General features: G+C 49.7%; 1 pseudogene; it reads right to left on the bottom strand.

Annotated features, from left to right (window-relative positions):
- Window positions 1–5825: 5825 nt before the first annotated feature.
- Window positions 5826–6868, bottom strand: LOC133360644 (odorant receptor 131-2-like; annotated as a pseudogene).
- Between the last annotated feature and the right edge of the window lie 17403 nt (window positions 6869–24271).

Here is a 24271-nt window from a genome sequence, read left to right as displayed (position 1 = left end):
TGTGACTGGTTTGTGTGAGTTTGTTCCTGTTTCTTTGGTAATGACATTGATTTGGGCTATGCAATGTCTATTTGTGATGCAGCATCCTGTCATACTGCGTAATAGTGGTACATCCTTGATCGTTTCAGTCACCATGTATTCATGTCTCTGCAATTAGTGTATTGTAACTCTCATAGGTGTTGAGTCTCGTGTTAAATCTCTTTATTCCACTCGATAAAGGTTACTGTCACTGCGAATATGGGGGTGATTATGTCGAATGACAATAGCCTATAGCCCTAGTGTCAATGGTGAGGTTATTCGAAGGTGGTTTAATTGCGGGAGGATACCACCGAAGGCCTAGGTGTAAAATACACCGCCCATCACTGATAGTAGTAATATAGTAGTGTATATATAGTAGTGTGTATACAATGTATATTTACACTCGAATAGGCGAACCCCAACTTACACGAATTTGCGCCGGGGTTACACGGAACCTAACCCCCAACGCGTACTCTGAGACCTGACTGTCCATGGCATTCCTCCACCGCCATCTGCTGGTCACCACGTGCATAGCCATGACATTCGTAACGACCAGTTTCGTTGTTCGTTTAACACAGAGGTGGGGAACATTTGTTCTGCCAAGGGCCATTTGGATATTTATTATATCATTCGCGGGACATACAAAATTATATATTTGGTCAAACAATTCATTAACTCGCCCCTAATGTGATGGGCTGGAACTGCTTCTCTTTGGCGAGGCGTGTGATGTTAGCTGGTATTGATGATGTTGCTACTCGCAACTGCTTTTCCAGGTTTGCTCCTGGATTTGTTGAATTTCGAGTCCCGCCTGCGGTTGCCTTGGCAGGGCCACATCAAATGATTACGCGGGCCTCATATAAGGCCCGCGGGCCGGACGTTCCCCACCCCTGGTTTAACACGTAGTAGTAGTCGTATTAGGAGGACTTTTTACGATCAATATCATCCATAATATGTTTTTGAGTTTGATCGCGTAAACGTAAATGTGTCACTCTTTGGTTCTTTCAGTAAAGTCACGTAGAAAATAAAATCAGATAATAGAATACGACGTTTCGGTCGCAACACAAGCAACCAACATCAGGTAAGAATGAATGATAAACACAGACACGGGAACATTATAGGCAGACACACATGCATAGAGAGACACACACAAATACACACAGAGCGAGACACACACCTTAGTGTGTCTTTGTGTGTGTCTTTTTGTATGCGTGTCTGCCTATGCTGTTCCCGTGTCTGTGTTTTATCATTCATTCTTACCTAATGATGGTTGCTTGTGTTTCAAACGAAACGTCGTATTCTATTATCTGATTTTATTTTCTACGTGACTTTACCGAAAGAACCAAAGAGTGACGCATTTACAGTCACGAAAGCTTCGAATCTAGTTTGTAAATGTGTCGTGAAACTCGCCACCATCCGACATTGCAAATTCGTAAGGGTTTGTGCCCCGTAAACAAAACGTGGCCAATTCGTTACAAGTACAGCACACCGGTGTGTTGGGAGAGTAAATCCACAGCGTTGACAATTCGAGCGCGACGAACTGGTAACTTAATTGGCGACGTTTTGTTTACGCGACAAATCCCTCGCTTATTGGCCGTAACTGGGTGGTGGTTGCGGCGGCGGGTTTAACGACGCACATTTATACAGGTAGGAACAACGTTCCACACTGCTTCCCACCAGGGATTATTTGTCTGTCTGACTGTATGTCGTGCATAAACAAATATATAATATAAACAGCTCTTTGATTGGTGGAGACCTACTGCCGGGTACGGAGAGGGGAGGGGCCTAAGGAAGGGCGGAGTCAGGAGAGGGGCCTGAGGGGGAGGGAGGGGGGGTCAGGGAAGGGGCCTAAGGATATGGGGGGGGGGGGGGGTCAGGGGAGGGGCCTAAGGGGGGAGGGGCCTAAGGGAGGGGGGGTAAGGGGAGGTGCCTAAGCAAGGAGGAGGGGCCGATAGTTAAGGGGGCTGGCTACCTGGCTGGCTGCCTGGGTACCTCAAGTCACGTGATCTTGTATACAGGTAGGAACAACAGGTTCCACACTGCCCACCAGGGATTATTTGTATGTCTGTCGTGCACGAATGCGCTGTCCAACCAAGTTCCTACCTGCCCACTCCGAAGGAACGTGTTATCTACGCGATCGAACCCAAGAAAAGAACCTCTGGATAACAATGGTCGTGAAAGCCTCCTACTGCTGCTACGTGTTTAAACCGCTTTCCAAAAAAAACCCGCTTTGGTTTGTGTGAGATACGACAAGATCTGACGCATTCCCGGTGGTATTTTATTTAAAAGGCGTTTGACAACGTTAACATTTGCCGGACGAACTCAAATGTCAAAAGCGACCACGATTGTAACTCTTCGTACATAAAACGTCAGTCGCGTTATTCTCATTTGAACAGCGTAAAACGTTATTTCCGGTCACCGCACCGCACGCTTTCAGATGCGCTTCTGAGGCCATCTGGAACTCTCTTCTGATAATTAGGAAACCACTGGAAGTGTGCACTTTTATATCGTCATCTAAGTTGAAAGCGAATTTCTCCACAATTGCTTTTGTGTTTAGTTCGTTGTCCTTCCCCCGCCACCTCCGATTCGCGTGATTGACTGCGTTCGGTACGAAAGAAGCTCAACATACACACATAAACCATCACGTGAACTTTGGTCATTCTCGCAGCGGCATTTGGCTGGCCATCAAACAAAAACGGTCACCACACCGTGCGGCTCTTTCAGATGCGCTTCGGCGGCCGTCTGGAACGCTCTTCCGTCCGATAATTAGGAAGCCATTGGAGCTGTGCACTTTTAAATAATCTAGACCGAAACAGTCATTTCTTTAAAACTGTTGTCCTTCCACGCACCACCTCCAATTAGCGTGGTTTGCTACGTGCGGTGCAAAAGAAGTTCAACATACATCAGCATACAGAGACCACGGTTTAAGAGAAGCCCGTGACAGTGAAGGGATGCCGGGACGGAATTCCGCAAGACGGATAAAGAGGAGGGCCTAATAAGGTTAAAACCCTCTTATTATATGTTGGTACTGGCAAAGGAGGTCTGATGATGTAGATGCTCAACCCGAGCCCTCATTACTTTGATAGTGAAGCATCGTCTTTGAGCTGTACGCCTTTTGACGTCCTCTGGTCGAGCACCAATTGGGTCGAGGGTCAAAAGAAAGCCGTCCCTTGGTGTGGACCAATCAGTTTCAAGGACAATGCATATATTATCAGAGTGGTTTTTTTGCATTTTGACTGCAAGTATTGTGGTTAATGCAGACGTGAATCTTCGTTAAAAGGTTTCAGTTTTGTTGCCAGAAAAAAATGGTAAAAACCCTCTTATTATATTTTGGTACTGGCAAAGGAGGTCTAATGAAGGAGGGCATGGCTCAAGGTAAGAAGCCGGGAGAGAGGAGGAGTGGGAGAAGGAATGACGGGGCCAAGATGTCAGGGATGGTGATGATGATGAGAGGGTGATGATGATGATGCTGATGAGGATGAGAGGGAAGGGAGTACAGAGAAAGAAGGGGGCGAACAGAAGCGAGCTGCACAGAGGAGGAGCAAAGTCTGTTTTCAGAGTGGGCGGGGAGAGGGGAGGGACTCAGCGTGGGAGTGGCCACACAAAGGTCACGTGGCTTACTGGAGGCTTGAGCTGATTTATAGAAAGAGAGAGAGGTAGATATCTCTAGGTTTAGAGATATTTAGAGGGGTTTAGAGATATGGGCTGCTAGATATAGAGCAAACATCACCGATCGTTTTTGGTACTCAGCTGCAAATCGTGGATGGGGGTGGGGGGGGGAGGATCCCCTCTGACCAACAGGCCCCAAACACGACCACCGGCGTCGTTTCACGAGGCCCAACGTCACACATGAGGTCTCCGAAATCGATACTATACTACTGTGCGATACTACTTTTGTTTTATTTTACCAAGTGTAATAAAGCTCGTTGAGACGACTTCTGGAATCCGTCTTTTATTCGACTTATGTTGCAGTTACTTCACGCTGCTGATAGGCAGCGTGAAAGGGACAGATAGACCGAGAGAGACGCACCGCCACGTGGCAACTCGGAGCCCCGCTCCCGCGTGGCCCCCTTCTTCCGTTCGTTCCCGTTCTGACCCCGTGTCGTTCGTCTCTACCCCTATTTGAATACCCGGGTCACGTGGTACGTTTCTGCCAATCCTCGTTATCCTGCATCGAATTTTCCAGACTCCCTCGTCAGCTGCCGGGACTACGCCCCTGACTCATTTCCCCATTGGCTAAGGCCAAAGCCAGTAGAACCAATCCTTATAGCTGTCACCTTTCCATCATGTCAGGGCCATGCCCCCAGGCTTCCCCGCATTGGCTGTAAACCAGGACTGGCAGAGCCAATCACCATGACGAGTTGTGATACGTCAGTGAGCCGGATATGGCCTCATATTACACAAGTAAGGCCCCCACTGAGCTATTTAGCTTTTTTCAGAAGCGAGGTCAATGGCTGGAGAGGCACTGGCTCGTGTCAGAGCCAGATTCACACACTGAGGGGGGCGTGGCCTCACGGAGGGGGGCGTGGTCTCCCTGAAGGGGGCGTGGCCTCATTGAGGGGGGCGTGTTAGACACGTCCCCCTCAGTGAGGCAGATGTGATAGCTGCCTCCCCTGGTGCTTTTCATTGCAGTTTCATGACGAGACCAGCGAGCCTAAATCTCTTTATACACATACGTGAAATAAGTTACCTGGAGTATGGAAGGCGAGGACATGAAAGGAAGGGGTCTACAAACATTACATTGGTGATATGCTGAGATAGTAACAGGCACGCGCTTATTGCCCGCGCTCCATCCAGCTACTGAGGCGTTGCGCAATCACGGAGGAGGCTGAGCTCGTCGCTGCCTCACCTCTCGTCTCTTCCTGTATTTGCAGCAGAGCTCCGCAAATTTGGCGATTTCGACTATAAAAATTATCGGAATCGTACAGAAATGACATTTATAACACAGATCAGTAGAAAAATGTGAATATTTATGTTATTTGATTATTCTTTTTTTACTTTTCGTAACAGCTATTTTCATTGGAGTATGATAGGTGAGGATGTGCCTCCCCTGCCTCCCCTGACCACACGCCCCTGATCTATACACTACACTACTATACACTACACTGTACACTACACTATACACTGCTATACACTACACTACGTTATACACTACACTTTTGGCTGGCCATCGAACAAAGACGCACGGCGCTTTCAGATGCCGCTTATGTGGCCGTCTGGAACGCTCTTCCTTCCGATATTAGGAAGCAAGTGGGAGCTACGCCACTTTTAAATCATCATCATCATCTAGATTGACAAAGTCATCATTTAGAACTGTTTGTTGTCCTTACCACCGCACCTCCGTTAAGCACGGTTGGCTACGTACGGTGCGAAAGACGTTCAACATACGTACAAATACATACACATGGGTGCGCCACGGTGGCTAGAAGACGTTGACCACACTCACTCCTCGGTGATAACGTGGTGATTGAAGTGCGACTTTACGTGAAACGACTTGAAGCGAAACCAGGTTCCAGGGAGAGCACAGTCGGTTATTTACGGTGCGCGAAATAAGTTGTACGTACCATACCACACCATACCACAGCACATATGTACGTACGATACCAAACCACCGCACGTACGTCCCATACCATGCCACTGCACTATGTACATAGCCTACCACACCATACCACCGCACGTACATCCCATACCATACCACCGCGCGACTAAAAGTACGTCAACCGTGGACACACCTCTGCGCACACAGCAGCGACAAACGCAACGCTAAGAACAACACCGCCCCCGTTCAATTTCCCTTGCGGGAACTGCCCTCAGTTCAAAGCCACGTCCACCTTGCCGCTGGACGCGGCAAAGTAGCGGCACGCGACCCTCTTGCTGAAGTGCCGCCGCAGCTCCTTGTCCCGCAGGCCGTAGACAAGCGGCGCCACGAACCTCGAGCCGAAGAAGATGACCAGGTAGGCGCTGAGCCTGAGGACGGCGATGACGCGCACGTCGGATGTCACGAGGGTGAAGAGCATGAGCAGCAGGGTGTTGGAGAGCGCGCACAGGTAGAGGAAGAGCTGCACCGCGTGCAGCACCACCGTGTTCGTGGCGCGACGCGCGTTCGACGCGGAGGTCGGAGGCGGTCGCCGCCGCCCTCCTCGCCGCCGCCACGATCCGGACGTAGGCGAACGTCTGCGTGAGGGCGCACGCCGTGAAGAAGACGGCGTTGGGCAGCTCGCGGAGGGCGACGAGCGCGTCGGAGTTCGGCATCGCGGCGTCGATGACGTACGTCGAGCACGCCGACGTGACGTTGAGGGGCGGCTCGACTGCGCTGCCACCGGCGACGCCCGCCAGCACGACGATGCCGCGTGCCACCTGGCACACGGAGGCGAGCGCCCAGATGGCGGCGAGCGACATGGCGGGTGGCGCGGCGGTTGAACCACGTGGCGTGGTGCAGCGGGTGGCACACGGCGACGTAGCGCTCGAAGGACATGAGGGTGACGCAGAGGACGCCGCAGTGGTTGAGCGTGCCGCTCACGACGACGTAGGTGTAGCAGGCGGCGAGGCTGTACCGGTGACGCTGCCAGATGAGCGTCGTGATGATGACGGACGAGGCGAGGAAGCACGTGTCACACGTGAGCAGGTTGGAGAAGAGGACGTAGCGGGAGTTCTCGCGGAGGCTCGCCTCGCCGAAGATGATGACGTTGATGCAGACGAAAAAGGCGATCGACGGCGCCATCATGACGATGTTGATGCTTTGGATGATGGAGAAGTAGAGGATGTAGTCGATGGCCGGCAGCGGCGGCGCGGACGGATTGACGCTGAAAAGGGCCGGCTGGCTGGAGTTCGTTCCGTTGTAGGTTCGCGCCATTTTTTTTTGTGTGTTTGGGGTGGTTTTCGGATGATGGCGGTGGAGCGGTCGGGAGGGATCTGACACTTTAATGCGGACGGCTGACTGCGAGAGCGGCTGTCGGAACAGCGGTCACAGATGCTGAGTAGCTCGTGTTCGGATCTGCCGCCTCCGGGTTGAACCGCGGTTCTCAGTCGCCGATCGCTGCAACAAAAACACAAAGTTCCCTCCCCCCGTGTTAGCCTGAACAGACTTTGCAGGGCAGGTGCCTGTTAGCAAGTAGCACCACCTGTGGCACACGAGGGAGGTCGGCTGCCGGCACCAAGCAATATTTACACGCCGCACCAGGTTCGCATTCTGAGGCTGAGTTGACCTAGGGGTCGTACATGAATGACGTGACGCGATTTTGGACGATTTTTGGACCCCCCCCCCCCCCCCTTCGTCACACTGCATCACATGCGTCACAAAAAGTCAGACCCCCCCTCAAATATGACGTCACGAAGCTCAAAAAATAAAACATGCTTCAAATCGCTTTAAACTCTTGTCATTGTAGTGCGTATTTAATGTGGCGCTGCACTCTGATGTTGTAGGAAAAAACATTTATTAAAAAGTCTATTTAATTAAGTAGAACGTGTCGTCTATATTTATTTAAAGTTGCGCATTTTTACGTGACGTCACATTTCTCAACCCCCCCCCCCCCCCCATCGTCACACATTGTCACAAATGCCTGACCCCCTCCCCCCCCTAGGTGCGTGACGTCATTTATGGACGGCCCTCTAGGGGATGCCCAGCACCGGTTTCAGATAATGATCGTCACCGGTGTTGGCCATGAACGGGAATCGAACTCAGGTCACGTGGTTCGTAGCACAGCGCATTAACAGCAGGTGTCAGGGTCGGGATCGAAGCTACGACCTCCTGTATACCTGGCGACGTAGTTAACATTTCGCCACCGCGGCGCCATTTATATATTTCTGAGACCCGTTCGTAAGTAGTTTTTTTCCGTATCTCGGGACTGTGGTTTGTCAAACTCAAACGAGAAAAAGAACATGAACATTTCCATGTAATACCGTGATAAATATTGCATAGTAATTAAAACGTAAAATGAAGGAACATGAACGGAAGAAAATCCGTTTTATTTTCACTTACCTTGAGTCCTGACGTTGGCTCGCTCTTCTGGGGGGGGGGGGGTGTTGTAGCGTCACGTGGGACACTGGGACTCATTACGTACTCGCCGAGGATCGCTCTACCAAACAAAATAGTCCCCCTTGGTTCGGTTCGTAAGTTACGAGCGAACGTCCATCAGTCGGACCGTTTGAAAATAACAACGTATGCTCGTTCGTTCGTAAGTGCGGACTTTCGCAAGTTGCACGTTCGTATGTCGGAGAAGCTTGCCGAGTGGAAGTACAAAGGCCCAAAGAACATTTACAAACAACATCCGTTTCAGAAATGAAACGGATGAATAAAGATTCACAATTCGTTTTGAGTGGTGTATAAGCGTGTTTTTTTACGATAGTCCTCCACCACTCGACGCAGAAAAACTGAATCAATACGTCACGTGGGTAAATATGCCAAATTATTTGGGTTTTTCGGGTTAACCGCAAGAGGAGGATGAGGAATGTTGAAGAGGAAACAACACGTTTTTCTTTTACAATATTTTACAAACAGAATCAGAATATGTATTTATAGTGAGGCAATCCGACGCGCGATAACGCTCTTTTTCACAGATGTCCTGTGTCAACTCCTTCCGGAAGATGTTCGTAACATCGTTAGAATACGCGCAGTAAATATATTCCGCGAACGAGCGTACGTATTGATTCAATTCCGTAACAAGCATTCAGGAGTATTCCAGCCTTCTTCCTCACTTCAGATTTGCGCATCACCACAACTTTATTGCAGTGGTATTTCCCCTTTAGATTAAAGGTTACTTGGTGATGTCGTCCTAGGAAACGACGTATCGTTGGAGATTGAATCTCCACATTGAAACTCAGCTCTCGTTAACACCTGATAATGATGATGATAATGCTGGATGTAATCTCGAGCGAAACGTCGGACAAAATTGTCAAACAATTGTGCTCGCTTTTCAATATTCCCAGGTGGCTGGAAAAGGACAACAACATTCCGGTTTGCTGGGAGTGTAGTGAGATGAGAGGTAGGGGAGTGCGTGGAGGGGAGTGGAGTGAGATGAGAGGTAGAAGAGTGCGTGGAGGGGAGTGGAGTGAGATGAGAGGTAGGAGAGTGCGTGGAGGGGAGTAGAGTGAGATGAGAGGGGAGAGGTAGGGGAGTGCGTGGAGGGGAGTGGAGTGAGATGAGAGGTAGGAGAGTGCGTGGAGGGGAGTGGAGTGAGATGAGAGGCAGGAGAGTGCGTGGAGGGGAGTGGAGTGAGATGATAGGTAGGAGAGTGCGTGGAGGGGAGTGGAGTGAGATGAGAGGTAGGGGAGTACGTGGAGGGGAGTGAGATGAGAGGTAGGAGAGTGTGGGGAGGGGAGTAGAGTGAGGTGAGAGGTAGGGGAGTGCGTGGAGGGGAGTGGAGTGAGATGAGCGGTAGGAGAGTGCGTGGAGGCGAGTAGAGTGAGATGAGAGGTAGGAGAGTGCGTGGAGGGGAGTAGAGTGAGATGAGCGATAGGAGAGTGCGTGGAGGGGAGTGGAGTGAGATGAGCGGTAGGAGAGTGCGTGGAAGGGAGTGGAGTGAGATGAGAGGTAGGGGAGTGTGTGGAGGAGAGTAGAGTGAGATGGGCGGTAGGAGAGTGCATGGAGGGGGTGGAGTGAGATGAGAGGTAGGGGAGTGCGTGGAGGGGAGAAGAGTGAGATGAGAGGCAGGAAAGTGCGTGAAGGGGAGTAGAGTGAGATGAGAGGTAGGAGAGTGCGTGGAGGGAAGTAGAGTGAGATGAGAGGGGAGAGGTAGGAGAGTGCGTGGAGGGGAGTAGAGTGAGATGAGAGCGGAGAGGTAGGAGAGTGCGTGGAGGGGAGTAGAGTGAGATGAGAAAGAAGAGGCAGGAGAGTGTGTGGAGGGGAGTAGAGTGAGATGAGAGGGGAGAGGTAGGAGAGTGCGTGGAGTGGAGTAGCTTGAGATGAGATGTAGGAGAGTACGTGGAGGGGAGTAGAGTGAGATGAGAGATAGGGGAGTGCGTGGAGGGGAGTGGAGTGAAATGAGAGGCAGGAGAATGCGTGAAGGGGAGTAGAATGAGATGAGAGGGGAGAGGTAGGAGAATGCGTGGAGGCGAGTAGAGTGAGATGAGAGGGGAGAGGTAGGAAAGTGCGTGGAGGGGAGTAGAGTGAGATGAGAGGTAGGAGAGTGCATGGAAGGGAGTGGAGTGAGATGAGAGGTAGGAGAGTGTGTGGAGGTGAATAGAGTGAGATGAAAGGTAGGGGAGTGCGTGGAGGGGAGTAGAGTGAGATGAGAGGGGAGAAGCAGGAGAGTGTGTGGAGGGGAGTGGAGTGAGATGAGAGGGGAGAGGTAGGAGAGAGCGTGGAGAGGAGTGGAGTGAGATGAGAGGGAGAGGTAGGAAAGTGCGTGGAGGGGAGTAGAGTGAGATGAGAGGTAGGAAAGTGTGTGGAGGGGAGTGGAGTGAGATGAGAAGTAGGGGAGTACGTGGAGGGGAGTGGAGTGAGATGAGAAGTAGGGGAGTACGTGGAGGGGAGTGGAGTGAGATGAGAGGGGAGAGGTAGGGGAGTGCGTGGAGGGGAGTAGAGTGAGATGAGCGGTAGGAGAGTGTGTGGAGGGGAGTGGAGTGAGATGGGAGGGGGGAGGTAGGAGAGTGCGTGGAGGGGAATGGAGTGAGATGAGAGGCAGGAGAGTGCGTGGAGGTGAGTAGAGTGAGATGAGAGGCAGGAGAGTGCGTGGAGGGGAGTGGAGTGAGATGAGAGGTAGAAGAGTGCGTGGAGGGGAGTAGAGTAAGATGAGAGGCAGGATAATGTGTGGAGGGGAGTGAGATGAGAGGCAGGAGAGTGCGTGGAGGGGAGTAGAGTGAGATGAGCGGGGAGAGGCAGGAGAGTGCGTGGAGGGGAGTGGAGTGAGATGAGAGGTAGGGGAGTGCGTGGAAGGGAGTAGAGTGAGATGAGAGGGGAGAAGTAGGAGAGTGCGTGGAGGGGAGTGGAGTGAGATGAAAGGGGAGAGGCAGGATAGTGTGTGAAAGGGAGTAGAGTGAGATGAGAAGGGAGAGGCAGGAGAGTACGTGGAGGGGAGTGGAGTGAGATGAGAGGGGAGAGGCAGAATAGTGTGTGGAAGGGAGTAGAGTGAGATGAGAAGGGAGAGGCAGGAGAGTACGTGGAGGGGAGTGGAGTGAGATGAGAGGTCGGGGAGTGCGCGGAGGGGAGTAGAGTGAGATGAGAGGGGAGAAGCAGGAGAGTGCGTGGAGGGGAGTGGAGTGAGATGAGAGGTAGGAGAGTGTGTGGAGGGGAGTGGAGTAAGATGAGAGGTAGGAGAGTGCGTGGAGGGGAGTGGAGTGAGATGAGAGGTAGGAGAGTGCGCGGAGGGGAGTAGAGTGAGATGAGAGGGGAGAAGCAGGAGAGTGCGTGGAGGGGAGTGGAGTGAGATGAGAGGTAGGAGAGTGTGTGGAGGGGAGTGGAGTAAGATGAGAGGGGAGAGGTAGAAGAGTGCGTGGAGGGGAGTGGAGTGAGATGAGAGGTAGGGGAGTGCGTGGAGGGGAGTAGAGTGAGATGGGAGGTGAGAGGTAGAAGAGTGCGTGGAGGGGAGTAGAGTGAGATGAGAGGCAGGAGAGTGCGTGGAGGGGAGTAGAGTGAGATGAGAGGTAGGATAGTGCGTGGAGGGGAGTAGAGTGAGATGAGAGGTAGGGGAGTGCGTGGAGGGGAGTAGAGTGAGATGAGAGGGGAGAGGTAGGAGAGTGCGTGGAAGGGAGTAGAGTGAGATGAGAGGTAGGAGAGTGCGTGGAGGGGAGTGGAGTGAGATGAGAGGGGAGAGGTAGGAGAGTGCGTGGAGGGGAGTGGAGTGAGATGAGGGGTAGGAGAGTGCCTGGAGGGGAGTAGAGTGAGATGAGAGGTAGGAGAGTGCGTGGAGGGGAGTAGAGTGAGATGAGAGGGGAGAAGCAGGAGAGTGTGTGGAGGGGAGTGGAGTAAGATGAGAGGGGAGAGGTATGAAAGTGCGTGGAGGGGAGTGGAGTAAGATGAGAGGTAGGGGAGTGCGTGGAGGGGAGTGGAGTGAGATGAGAGGTAGGAGAGTGCGTGGAGGGGAGTGGAGTGAGATGAGAGGTAGGAGAGTGCGTGGAGGGGAGTAGAGTGAGATGAGAGGGAAGAAGCAGGAAAGTGCGTGGAGGCGAGTAAAGTGAGATGAGAGGGTAGAGGTAGAAGAGTGCGTGGAGGGGAGTGGAGTGAGATGAGAGGTAGGAGAGTGCGTGGAGGGGAGTAGAGTCAGATGAGCGGTAGGAGAGTGCGTGTGGAGGGGATTGGAGTGAGATGAGAGGGGAGAGGTAGGAGAGTGTGTGGAGAGGAATAGAGTGAGATGAGAGGGGAGAGGTAGGAGAGTGCGTAGAGGGGAGTAGAGTGAGATGAGAGGGGAGAGGTAGGAGAGTGCGTAGAGGGGAGTAGAGTGAGATGAGAGGGGAGAGGTAGGAGAGTGTGTGGAGAGGAATAGAGTGAGATGAGAGGGGAGAGGCAGGAAAGTGCGTGGAGGGGAGTAGAGTGAGATGAGAGGGGAGAGGTAGGAGAGTGCGTCGAGTGGAGTAGAGTGAGATGAGATGTAGGAGAGTGCGTGGAGGGGAGTAGAGTGAGATGAGAGGGGACAGGTAGGAGAGTGTGTGGAGGGGAGTAGAGTGAGATGAGAGGTAGGAGAGTGTGTGGAGGGGAGTAGAGTGAGATGAGAGGTAGGAGAGTGCGTGGAGGAGAGTAGAGTAAGATGAGAGGCAGGAGAATGTGTGGAGGGGAGTGAGATGAGAGGTAGGAGAGTGCGTGTAGGGGAGTAGAGTGAGATGAGCGGTAGGGGAGTGCGTGGAGGAGAGTGGAGTGAGATGAGAGGTAGGGGAGTGCGTGGAGGGGAGTAGAGTGAGATGAGAGGTAGGAGAGTGCGTGGAGGGAAGTAGAGTGAGATGAGCGGTAGGGGAGTGCGTGGAGGGGAGTGGAGTTAGATGAGAGGGGAGAGGTAGGAGAGTGTGTGGAGTAGAGTGAGGTGAGAGGTAGAGGAGTGCGTGGAGGGGAGCGGAGTGAGATGAGCGGTAGGGGAGTGCGTGGAGGGGAGTGGAGTTAGATGAGAGGTGAGAGGTAGGAGAGTGTGTGGAGTAGAGTGTGGTGAGAGGTAGGGGAGTGCGTGGAGGGGGTGGAGTGAGATGAGAGGTAGGAGAGTGCGTGGAGGGGAGTTGAGTGAGATGAGAGGTAGGAGAATGCGTGGAGAGGAGTAGAGTGAGATGAGAGGGGAGAGGTAGGAGAGTGCGTAGAGGGGAGTAGAGTGAGATGAGAGGGGAGAGGTAGGAGAGTGCGTGGAGGGGAGTAGAGTGAGATGAGAGGAGAGAGGCAGGAGAGTGTGTGGAGGGGAGTATGAGATGAGAGGGGAGAGGCAGGAGAGTGTGTGGAGAGGAGTAGAGTGAGATGAGAGGGGAGAGGCAGGAGAGTGCGTGGAGGAGAGTATGAGATGAGAGGGGAGAGGCAGGAGAGTGCGTGGAGGGGAGTAGAGTGAGATGAGAGGGGACAGGTAGGAGAGTGTGTGGAGGGGAGTAGAGTGAGATGATAGGCAGGAGAGTGCGTGGAGGGAAGTGGAGTGAGATGAGAGGTAGGAGAGTGCGTGGAGGGGAGTGGAGTGAGATGAGAGGTAGGAGAGTGCGTGGAGGGGAGTAGAGTGAGATGAGAGGCAGGAGAATGTGTGGAGGGGAGTGAGATGAGAGGTAGGAGAGTGCGTGGATGGGAGTAGAGTGAGATGAGAGGCAGGAGAATGTGTGGAGGGGAGTGAGATGAGAGGTAGGAGAGTGCGTGGAGGGGAGTAGAGTGAGATGAGAGGTAGGGGAGTGCGTGGAGGGGAGTAGAGTGAAATGAGAGGGGAGAGGTAGGAAAGCATTCGTTTCACGTCTCCCTGATTCTTTCAGCGAAGCGTTTCACCCATCACATTGCTGCGAATACAATTTGCATTACACACACACACAAATATGTATGCAGGTCTGCCCGAAAGCTAAGACACATAGGGTTCTAATTTTTATTGAAATACATTTTCAAACTGACTGATAACCATGCATGCACGATGCATGCATTCTCTTCTGTCAAACAGATTCAGGATCTTTAATAGATCTATTTTTTTTTATTGCAAGTGTAATCTTTTAACGTTGACTCATTATGTTTAATCGGCTCAATTTTCGTTACATTTTCAAATGTCATCTAAAAATGAGTGTAAGACAAACTTGAGAATTAATAACAGACACAAATACAATATTAACTCGGAGGGCAAACAAAACGGTTATGACGGCAGTGTTTACAATAATTATAATAACTCTGTGTGTATTCTTGGTTCTTTCGGTAAAGTCACGTATAAGGGAAATAATAAAATAACAAAAATATTAAACAATAAAATTCTCACGACGTTTCGACTGCAACACAAGCAACCATCATCAGGATGTGAAAACCACAGCAAGAATTTTTTTCCAAAAAAAGTGGCGTTTGCTTTCTTAACGTTAGCACCACGGACAGCGATGATGATTGCTTGTGTTGCAATCGAAACGTCGTGAGAATTGTATTGCTTTATATTTGTATTATTTTATTATTTCCCTTCTACGTGACTTTACCGAAAGAACCAAGAATATGAATCCCCGCAGTCACGAAAGCTTTAAATCAAAACTCTACGCGTGTCCTTACTTTTGAACCATCCTGTATGTATATATATATAAAACTTAAACTATAATAGTGCAAACGACGCTCCTTACTTCTTCGTATGACACAAGCCAAGGCAGCTCTCGCTGAGCGGCAGATCTCTGGAATATTTTTTTGTACCGAACTTAAAATCCCCGACGTGGCTTCTTTTTAAAGGCGAGCAGGCGTGTTGCCAAATATGGTCCCCCCCCCTGACCCCCCACCACCCCCACCCCCACCCCAACCACCCCCCTCGAAGGCGAGAAGGTGTGAACTCCAAGCCTGGTAACGCCGTGTTGCCAAATATGGTCCCCCCCCCCCGACTCTCTCCACTCGAAGCGTTCCCTATGGAGCGTGGAAGGTGTCACGATGTTTCAACCTTGTTTTTTTATTTTTTTTTATTAAATATGAATATGTATACATTTGTACTGGGTGGCCCAAAAGTGAGGACACATAGGGAAATTCCATCTATTTGTTTTAATCACGTATGGTTATTTAATACTGTATATATAAAACACAGTCACCCCGTGTGTCCTGGCTTTGGGCCACCCTGTGTATGCATGTTTAAATGAAACGGCCCCATTCAATATGTTAAAATAAATATAATAACATGTTGTGTCCGTAGTTTGGGCCACCCTGTATAACAAACACATTCCTGCAGAGGGAGCTGGTAGGAACGTTGGGTTGCTCGGTCAATGGCCTGCAGGGTCAACGGCGGCGTGGTGTATTCCGCAAATATGCCCGACTGTGAGGGCGGGCACAAGCCGGCGTGAGTAGGTGAAACGTTGAGTTTTATAAGGGCACCACGGGGTGACCAGCCCCTCCCCACCCAGCCCCACCCAGCCCCACCCCTCCCACCCAGCCCCACCCTCCCCACCCAGCCCCTCCCTGCACGACGAACGGACGGACACAATAATCCCCTGTGGGCTGGTGTAACCAGGAGGTTCCTACCAGTATAACCCTATGTGACCTGGCTTTTGGGCCACCCTGTATACGTAACTATTTATTAATTCATACCACCAACGCCAATCTTTCTCACGTAGGAAATCATCACCTCCCCGTTCTGCCCATGTCACGCCTTTTGGGGCGACCGCAACGAGTCAGTGATGTACGAAGGGACTAGAACTCTACCACTGTGTGGGAGTTCTAGGGGAAGGCCAACCAATAAAATTGTTTTTAATTGTACCAGCTAAGGCTCCATTGAGCTACTGTGTGGCTCTTTTTGCACGCGTTTATTTAACTCACTCTGTCTGTTGTTGTTGTATCCTCAAATATTCTAACTCAATTTTACCCACTTCCCAATGTGATATCGGCTGCAAACTTGGTATACTTATGTCATACTGATGACAAAAATAAAAATAAATATTTTTCAACAATCTTTTTTTACACGCTTTCTATTAACTCACTCTGTCTGTTGTTGTTGTATCCTCAAATATTCTAACTCAATTTTTACCCACTTCCCAATGTGGTATCGGCTGCAAACTTGGTATACTTATGTCATACTGATGACAATACTATATTCTATCATAAAAAATAAAAATAAATATTTTTCAACAATCTTTTTTTACACGCTTTCTATTAACTCACTCTTTCTGTTGTTGTTGTCGTATCCTCAAGTCTTGTAACTTAAATTTAACCCACTTCCCAATGTGGTATCGACTGCAAAACTTCGTATACGTATGTCTAACTGATGACAATATCATGAAAAAAAGTATAAAACATGCTTCAAATCGCTTTAAACTATTGTCATTGTAGTGCGTATTCAATGTGCCGCTGCACTCTGATGTTGTAGGAGAAAACATTTATTAAAACGTCTATTTAATTAAGTAGAACGTGTTGTCTATGTTTATTTAAAGTTGCGCATTTTGATGTGACGTCACATTTCTCACCCCCCCCCCCCTCGTCACACATCGTCACAAATGTCTGACCCCCCCCCCCCCCTAGGTGCGTGACGTCATTCATCAGGAGGAAAATTGCTGCGGCTGCTGCTCGCTTACTAACAGCCGATTGCCCCAACAATCTTTAACAGTTTCGATTTAAAGCTTTCGTGACTGCAGGGATTCATCTTCTTGGTTCTTTCGGTAAAGTCACGTAGATTGGAAGTAATAAAATAATAAAAATAAAACATAATAACATTTCGATTTAAAGCTTTCGTGACTGCAGGGATTCATCTTCTTGGTTCTTTCGGTAAAGTCACGTAGAAGGGAAATAATAAAATAATATAAAAATATATTTTTAATATTTTATATAAATATATCTTTTTGTTTAATATTTATATTATTTTATTATTTCCATTCTACGTGACTTTACTGAAAGAACCAAGAATATAAAAGTTATTTGTTTAACTTTCCTGTCATTTGCACTCCGAGCGTGCTTGTTGTCGTAGCGTTCTGACCTTGTGCCCCTAATGCACATCCGTGACAAAAAAATAATTGCTTCATAGCTGTTTGGCTACGTACGGTGCTAAATAAGTTCAAAATACTTACATCTTAAATCTTGACTTAAAGCTTTCGTGACTGCAGGAATTAATATTTTTGGGTCTTTCGGTAAAGCCACGTAGATAGGTTCAAAGAAAATAAAAAAAATAACCAAAAAAACGACGTTTCGCAACATAAGCGTTCGTCATCATCCTGAAAACGTCGTAGTTATTTTTCTTATTTCTTTTCACCTATCTACGTGACTTTACCGAAAGACCCAAATAATATCCTTACATCTTGTATAAAATACAAGATTCTGAAGTTACGCGTTACGCGAGCACTCAACAAAAACCGCCGGAATATTCATAGATATATATTTCTAAAAATTATAAAATTACAATAACATCGTAGGCACTCTGGGGAGGGTGGAGGAGGAAAGAGGGCACAAGTCGGACGAAAATAATCTCCACGAACACGAACACGCCATGGGCCCGTTCGTCTCTCCGCAACCCCGACACCAAACACGACGGATGGTATTTTAAGCCGAGCGCATTGGGCACTTGAGGAATTGCTTCGGGAATTCACGGATTCAAATCTTCATTTCCGCAGGGTTATATAAATATATGTGTGTGTATGTATATGGGGGAGTGGTGGGTGTAGCGGTTAGCACTATACGAACCCGACGACCCCGGTTCGATTCCCGCTCACGGCCACAGTGACGATTATCTGAACCGGTTATGGGCCTCCCCTAGGTCGACTCAGCCTCAGAATGAGTACACGGTGCGGTGCCTAGCAAGCATCGCCACCCGCTAGTTTGCCGTTCCGGCTTTCGTAGGTGCTGCTGCTACTAGCGAACAGCACTTGCCCCGACAGTCTGTTAAAGGCTACACGGGGGATCTTTGTCTTGTATATGACAAACATCCCTGGGGCAGGGCAAAGGCCGCTACGAACGCACTGTGATTCCTTTCCTGAATCTCCTTTCCACGGCTATTTATTTTATTAACCTATAAACTATTTCTATTTTACCAGGTAAGGCCCCACTGTGGCACTTTTTCAGAAGTGACCTCGGCTATCACAAATGACAGTAACTCAGCGAAGCGGCTTCATCATCATCATCATCACGTGGACATTTATCGCAGTCACTCTATCGCCCCATCTCCACACAATTCCGAGCTCTCACTCCTCCACCCACAGGTCTCCGAGCTCCACGTGGCCACAACGCTCACCGACGACGCGTCACAGCAACTGCGTCACAATAACTGCCGCGTCGTAATTTATGCCGCGTCATTCAGGGAGCGCTGGGCCAATGGGGGAGGAGGACCGAGGAGAGGCGCATTGCGTTGTAATCAGAGGTCGCAAACGGGTACCCGTACCCGTACCCGGCCGGGTACGGGTACGGGTACCCGTTTGCGACCCTGGTACGACCGGGTACGGGTACGGATAGGCCGTGAGTCACTGGTGAGTAACCGTTTGTCACTCATTTCGGGTAGGGTACGGGTACGGGTAGGGAATGGGTACCCGTACCCGGCCGGGTATGGGTACGGGTACCCATTTGCGACCCTGGTGCGGCCGGGTACGGGTATGGGTAAGGAAACAAAACCCGTTTGCGACCTCTGGTTGTAATGTGAGAATCTTGAAGGCAGTGAATGCTATCTACATCGAAAACTAATTTCTTATAAAATTAAACATTTACTTTACGGAGCATGAACCATCATTGCGCGAACTCCAGCCATCATGCTCGCAGCAGCAGCGGTTTTTGGTTAGCCGTCGAACAAAAGACAACTCCGAAGGGTTTTGCACACACTCTGCCGAGCGTGATCTCAGGAGTTTAGAGGGCGCATCTTGAAACTGAAGACTTTCCTCTGTGTGTGGCAGTCCACGACTGGTGGACACAATTAGTTCCTGAGACCCGTTCGCAAGTTGACCTGTTCATAAATTGCAAAACAGCAATCTACTGAATATTTAAATTCACACACACACGAACACTCACTCCGGGTGTTTGTAAGTGCGGGTGTTCGTAATCCGGCTGTTCGTAAGTTGGATATTCATAAGTGAGTGTGTTCGTAAGTATGGGTGTTCGTAAGTTGGGTGTTTGTAAGTGCGGGTGTTCATAAGTCGGGCGTTCCTAAGTCAAGGATTTCCTGTAGATGTTTTGCCAATATGGACTTGTGGCAACATTTTTGTTTCGCTTGATGCATATAAACCAGAGAAATAAGATAAAACGTCACGGTTATTACAAATAACCAAAAAAAACGTACGGATGTTTTTGTTTTTGCGTGAACGCCATTAAAAAAAAAAACACATAACGTAACATAAATTACGTTCGTAAGCACAGCATCAGTAGTTTTACTTATAGCCCTGCTTACGGGAGAGAGATCTGCCGACTGCCAACTCGATTGCCACTTGCGGCTGTCTCCCTGCGCAAACGTCAACGGCAGCAACGGTTTGGGCACTTCGTGTGGAAACGTCAGGCTTGCAAAGTTGAGGCCTGTTCGAGAGGCTTTGCCGAAGGAAGAAAAAAAATACGACACTTCCCTATGCAGCGTGCACATCTTGCGGTCGAGGGTCACGAAGCCGCTTCACGACTCGGATTAGCCAACGTGCCGATGACGACAGGGCAGGAGAGACCTTCATCCCATCAGTTGCGTTGACAAACAAACAATATTGCCTGTTATCCACCTTAACGCTGCGTGTTTGGGTTTTTTTAACAACGCGAATTGGATACAACGCTGAGAACGCATTTAGGGAACACATCTGCTTTTTAGAACGTGGACACGAATTGGATATAACGCGATCGAACGAACGGAGCTACGTCGCGGCGGTTGTGATACGGCCGCCTCGGTGTAGCAGCGTCGTCGTCTTTCAAGGCATTGGGATACTGCTGGATGCTTCCAGATGCTACGCACGCGCATCGGTCTTTGTTCAGGCCGCGTAAGCATCTCACGCGTTATCGCGGACTGCACTATATTATATATTATTCTATAACGTGCTGTTGTTCAGGAACACAACTACTACTACCGCTTTAAAGGAGAACGGACTGTATGGGTTATGCATTCATATGTGGGATCCATGTTTGCCGGTATCAAGGTGAATAGGCGTTCTCTGATCTAACACTCGCAGTGAGACAAGGCGATTAAAGGAGGATGTATCTCTGGTGTAGACCGATCATGTTCGAGGACAATGCATACATTGATATCAGAGCGTGTTTGCTCGTATGTTTTGCCACAAGCAAGTGTGGGTGAATTCGGACATGGTGACACCTCGCAATAGGTGTGGTGTGGTGTGTTGTCTATTTGGTGTTTTGAATATTTTAACACAACTCCTGTATTTATTGCCAGAAAGGGGTAAAAGCCTATGACTAACATTGCCCATAGACTAACATTGCCCATAGACTAACATTGCCCATAGACTCAACACTACCCATAGACTAACATTGTCCATAGACTAACACTGCCCATAGACTAACACTGCCCATAGACTAACACTGTCCATAGACTAACACTGCCGATAGACTAACACTGTCCATAGACTAACATTACCCATAGACTAACATTGTCCATAGACAAACACTGCCCATAGACTAACACTGCCCATAGACTAACACTGCCCGTAGACTAACACTGCCCGTAGACTAACACTGCCCGTAGACTAACACTGCCCATAGACTAACACTGCCCATAGACTAACAATGCCCATCGACTCAACACTGCCCATCGACTCAACACTGCCCATAGACTAACACTGCCAATAGATTATCATTGCCCATAGACTAACATTGTCCATAGACTCAACACTGCCCATCGACTCAACACTGCCCATAGACTAACATTGCCCATAAACTAACACTGCCCATAGACTAACACTGCCCATAGACTAACATTGCCCATAGAATAACATTGCCCATAGACTAACACTGCCCATAGACTAACACTGCCCATAGACTATCATTGCCCATAGACTAACATTGCCTATAAACAAGCACTGCCCATAGATTAACATTGCCCATAGACTAATATTGCCCATAGACTAACATTGTCCATAGACTAACATTGCCCATAGACTAACATTGCCCATAGACTAACATTGCCCATAGACTAGCATTGCCCATAGACTAACATTGCCGATATCTCTCCCCACGAGACGAAGGGAATGATGGAGATGGAGGCGAATGGGAGCGACAAGATGGCCGGTGAGGTCGATAACAGCCCAGCAAACTGCAAGAAACGGAGCTAGCGGATATCCAGCAACACTGTAGCACACTACCACACTACCTACACCACTACACTACCTACTACACTACACTGCCTACACCACTACACTACACTACCTACTACACTACACTACCTACACCACTACACTACCTACTACACTACACACACCATTACACCACCTACTACACTACACTACCTACACCACTACACTACCCACTACACTACACTATCTACTACACTACACTGCCTACACCACTACACTACACACACCACTACCTACTACACTACACTACCTACACCACTACACTACCTACTACACTACACACACCATTACACCACCTACTACACTACACTACCTACACCACTATACTACCTACTACATATACACTGCCTACACCACTACACTACCTACACCACTACACTACACTGCCTACACCACTACACTACACTACCTACTACACTACACTGCCTACACCACCTACTACACTACACACACCACCACACTACCTACACCACTACACTACACTACCTACTACATTACTCTACCTACTATACTACACTACCTACACCACTACACTACCTACTATACCACACTGCCTAAACCACTACACTACCAACTACACTACACTACCTACACCACTACACTACCTACACCACTACACACACCACCACATTACCTACACCACTACACTGCCTACACCACACTGCCTCCACCACTACACTACCTACACCACTACACTGCCTACACCACTACACTACCTACTACACTACACTGCCTACACCACACTGCCTCCACCACTACACTACCTACTACACTACACTGCCTCCACCGCTACACTACCTACTACACCACTACACTACCTACTACACTACACTGCCTACACCACTACACTACCTATCGTCTTCCGTCTGCGCTTGCATCTCGTCGCTCTCTCATCGATGCTGCATCTTGTCGCTTGCTGGCACGATACGCCGTGAGACAGACACAGAGAGACGTGGGGAGAGACAGAGAGAGGCACAGAGACAGAGAGACATTGGTACAAACACAGACAGAGAGAGACAGACACAGGCAGGAAGATAGACAGAGAGACGTGGGGACAAGACAAACACAGACAGACGAAGACACAGAGACAGATAGAGAGACATTGAGAGACACAGAGACAGAGACACAAACACAGAGACAGAGAGATACATTGAAAGAGACAGAGAGAGACACAGAGACAGAGGAAGACACAAACACAGAGACAGACGGATAGGCAGACAGACAGACAGACAATGAGGGACGCAGATACGAACACAGAGACGTTCATCAGACAGGAGAAAGAAGACGCTCCTCCAAACCCGGGGATGGGTGATGACTGGACGAAGATAAAGCGTGACAGTGCTGATGCTGCTGGTGATGATGGTGGTGGTGATGATGATGATGGTGAGATCACACAAACACACACACCAGGCAGCGACCCAGTTCGTCTATCGACTGTGGCGTCGCTATCATTGGCGAGCATCGAATCGCTTGCCAAAGCGCCAACGCACCCTCTACGCCTGTGTGTGCTGTACGTTTCACAAATATGTATCGCGGATAATCGGTTATCCGGCAACGCGCGGTTATCCGTGGTTATCCGGCAACGCGTGGTTATCGGGCTGATAGTGATAGGCTCTGCCGGCCTCGGCCCGCAGCCAATGGGGAGTCGAGCCAGGGCCGTAGCCCTGGAGCTGGACAGTATCTTCGAGAAAGTTCCAGGGGTGTGGCTGAGGATTGGCTGCGTGGTATCACGTGGGCCAGGGATTATAAGGGGTGGAGTAAGACAGCACGTGGTCAGTGTGCGAAGGAACGAAGGGGGAAGCCACGTGGCTGGTGCCGTGGTCCCGCTCCAGCCACGTGGCGGGCCGCGGCAGTCTCTCTCACGCTGTCAGCCAGCAGCGTGAGGGAGCGGAGAGGGAGGCGAGAGAACCGTGTGTGTGAAAGGGGTGGAAGGCTGTGAACGGGAAAAACGAATAAACAACTCTGAAGTCAAGACGTCGTCTGAACGGCGGCCGATCCGGCAAAAAAACGCTCCAAAAGGCCGTAACCCAGTCCGGCGATCGGCACCGCGTGTAGCGTGACAACTACAACAACGAGAAAGTATCCACGCTTGATTCCAATGTCAAATATATACGCGTCCCTGTCAACCCCTTATCAGTGCCCTGCCTTATTACAGACCAGTTCAGACCTTTTTGGTCACCCCGTGCCCCTTATGAATCTCAACGTTTATCCTACAAAGTCCCATCACAAGGGAGAAAAAATAGACAAAAAAAATTGCCTGTATCGAAACGGCCGTACGGACCTGATAATATCCCTGCACAAGGATACGGGTGGATCGTATGGGTTGACAGGTATACGGTACATTATACACTACATACAACTGCTGCTGCGAGGATGACCAGAGTTCCCGTGATGATAATGGCTTGTGCTCCCTTGAGATCAGCGAGGTCATCGCGGTTCATTTGTGACGAGCCCTTTGCGTGTGTAATGAGCGCGGCCGGATAATGACGCTGCATTTGTTCGGCAACCGGTAGCGCACGCAGCTCTGCGAGCACCGGATGGACACGGTCAGGATCTTGCGGTACCCATGATCAACCTGTTACGTGCACACCTTATTCTCCTGTGCAGCGTCGAGTGGCAATTGCATCCAAAATCGCGTTGTTGTTGTCTTTGACGGTCGGGTCTGTACAGGAGCTGTTGTCAAGCAAGAAGAAGATGGAGGGAGTCTGGACGTCGACGTGGTGAGGATTGTGATTAAAACCGAAGTGGAGGAGGATGGTAAATTCCCCATTAGGCACCACGTCTATGCAGACCTGCCCATAGACTCAACACTGCACCATTGACTCAACACTGCACCATAGACTGGACACTGCACCATAGACTCAACACTGCACCATAGACTGGACACTGCACCATAGACTCAACATTGCACCATAGACTGGACACTGCACCATAGACTCAACATTGCACCATAGACTCAACACTGCACCATAGA

The sequence above is a fragment of the Lethenteron reissneri genome, chromosome 69, assembly GCF_015708825.2.
Source record: "Lethenteron reissneri isolate LAM-NWPU_2019-01 chromosome 69, ASM1570882v1, whole genome shotgun sequence".
NCBI classification, from domain to species: Eukaryota; Metazoa; Chordata; class Hyperoartia; order Petromyzontiformes; family Petromyzontidae; genus Lethenteron; species Lethenteron reissneri.
Note: the sequence above shows the minus strand (reverse complement) of the source record. Positions and strands in the feature narration are given on the sequence as shown.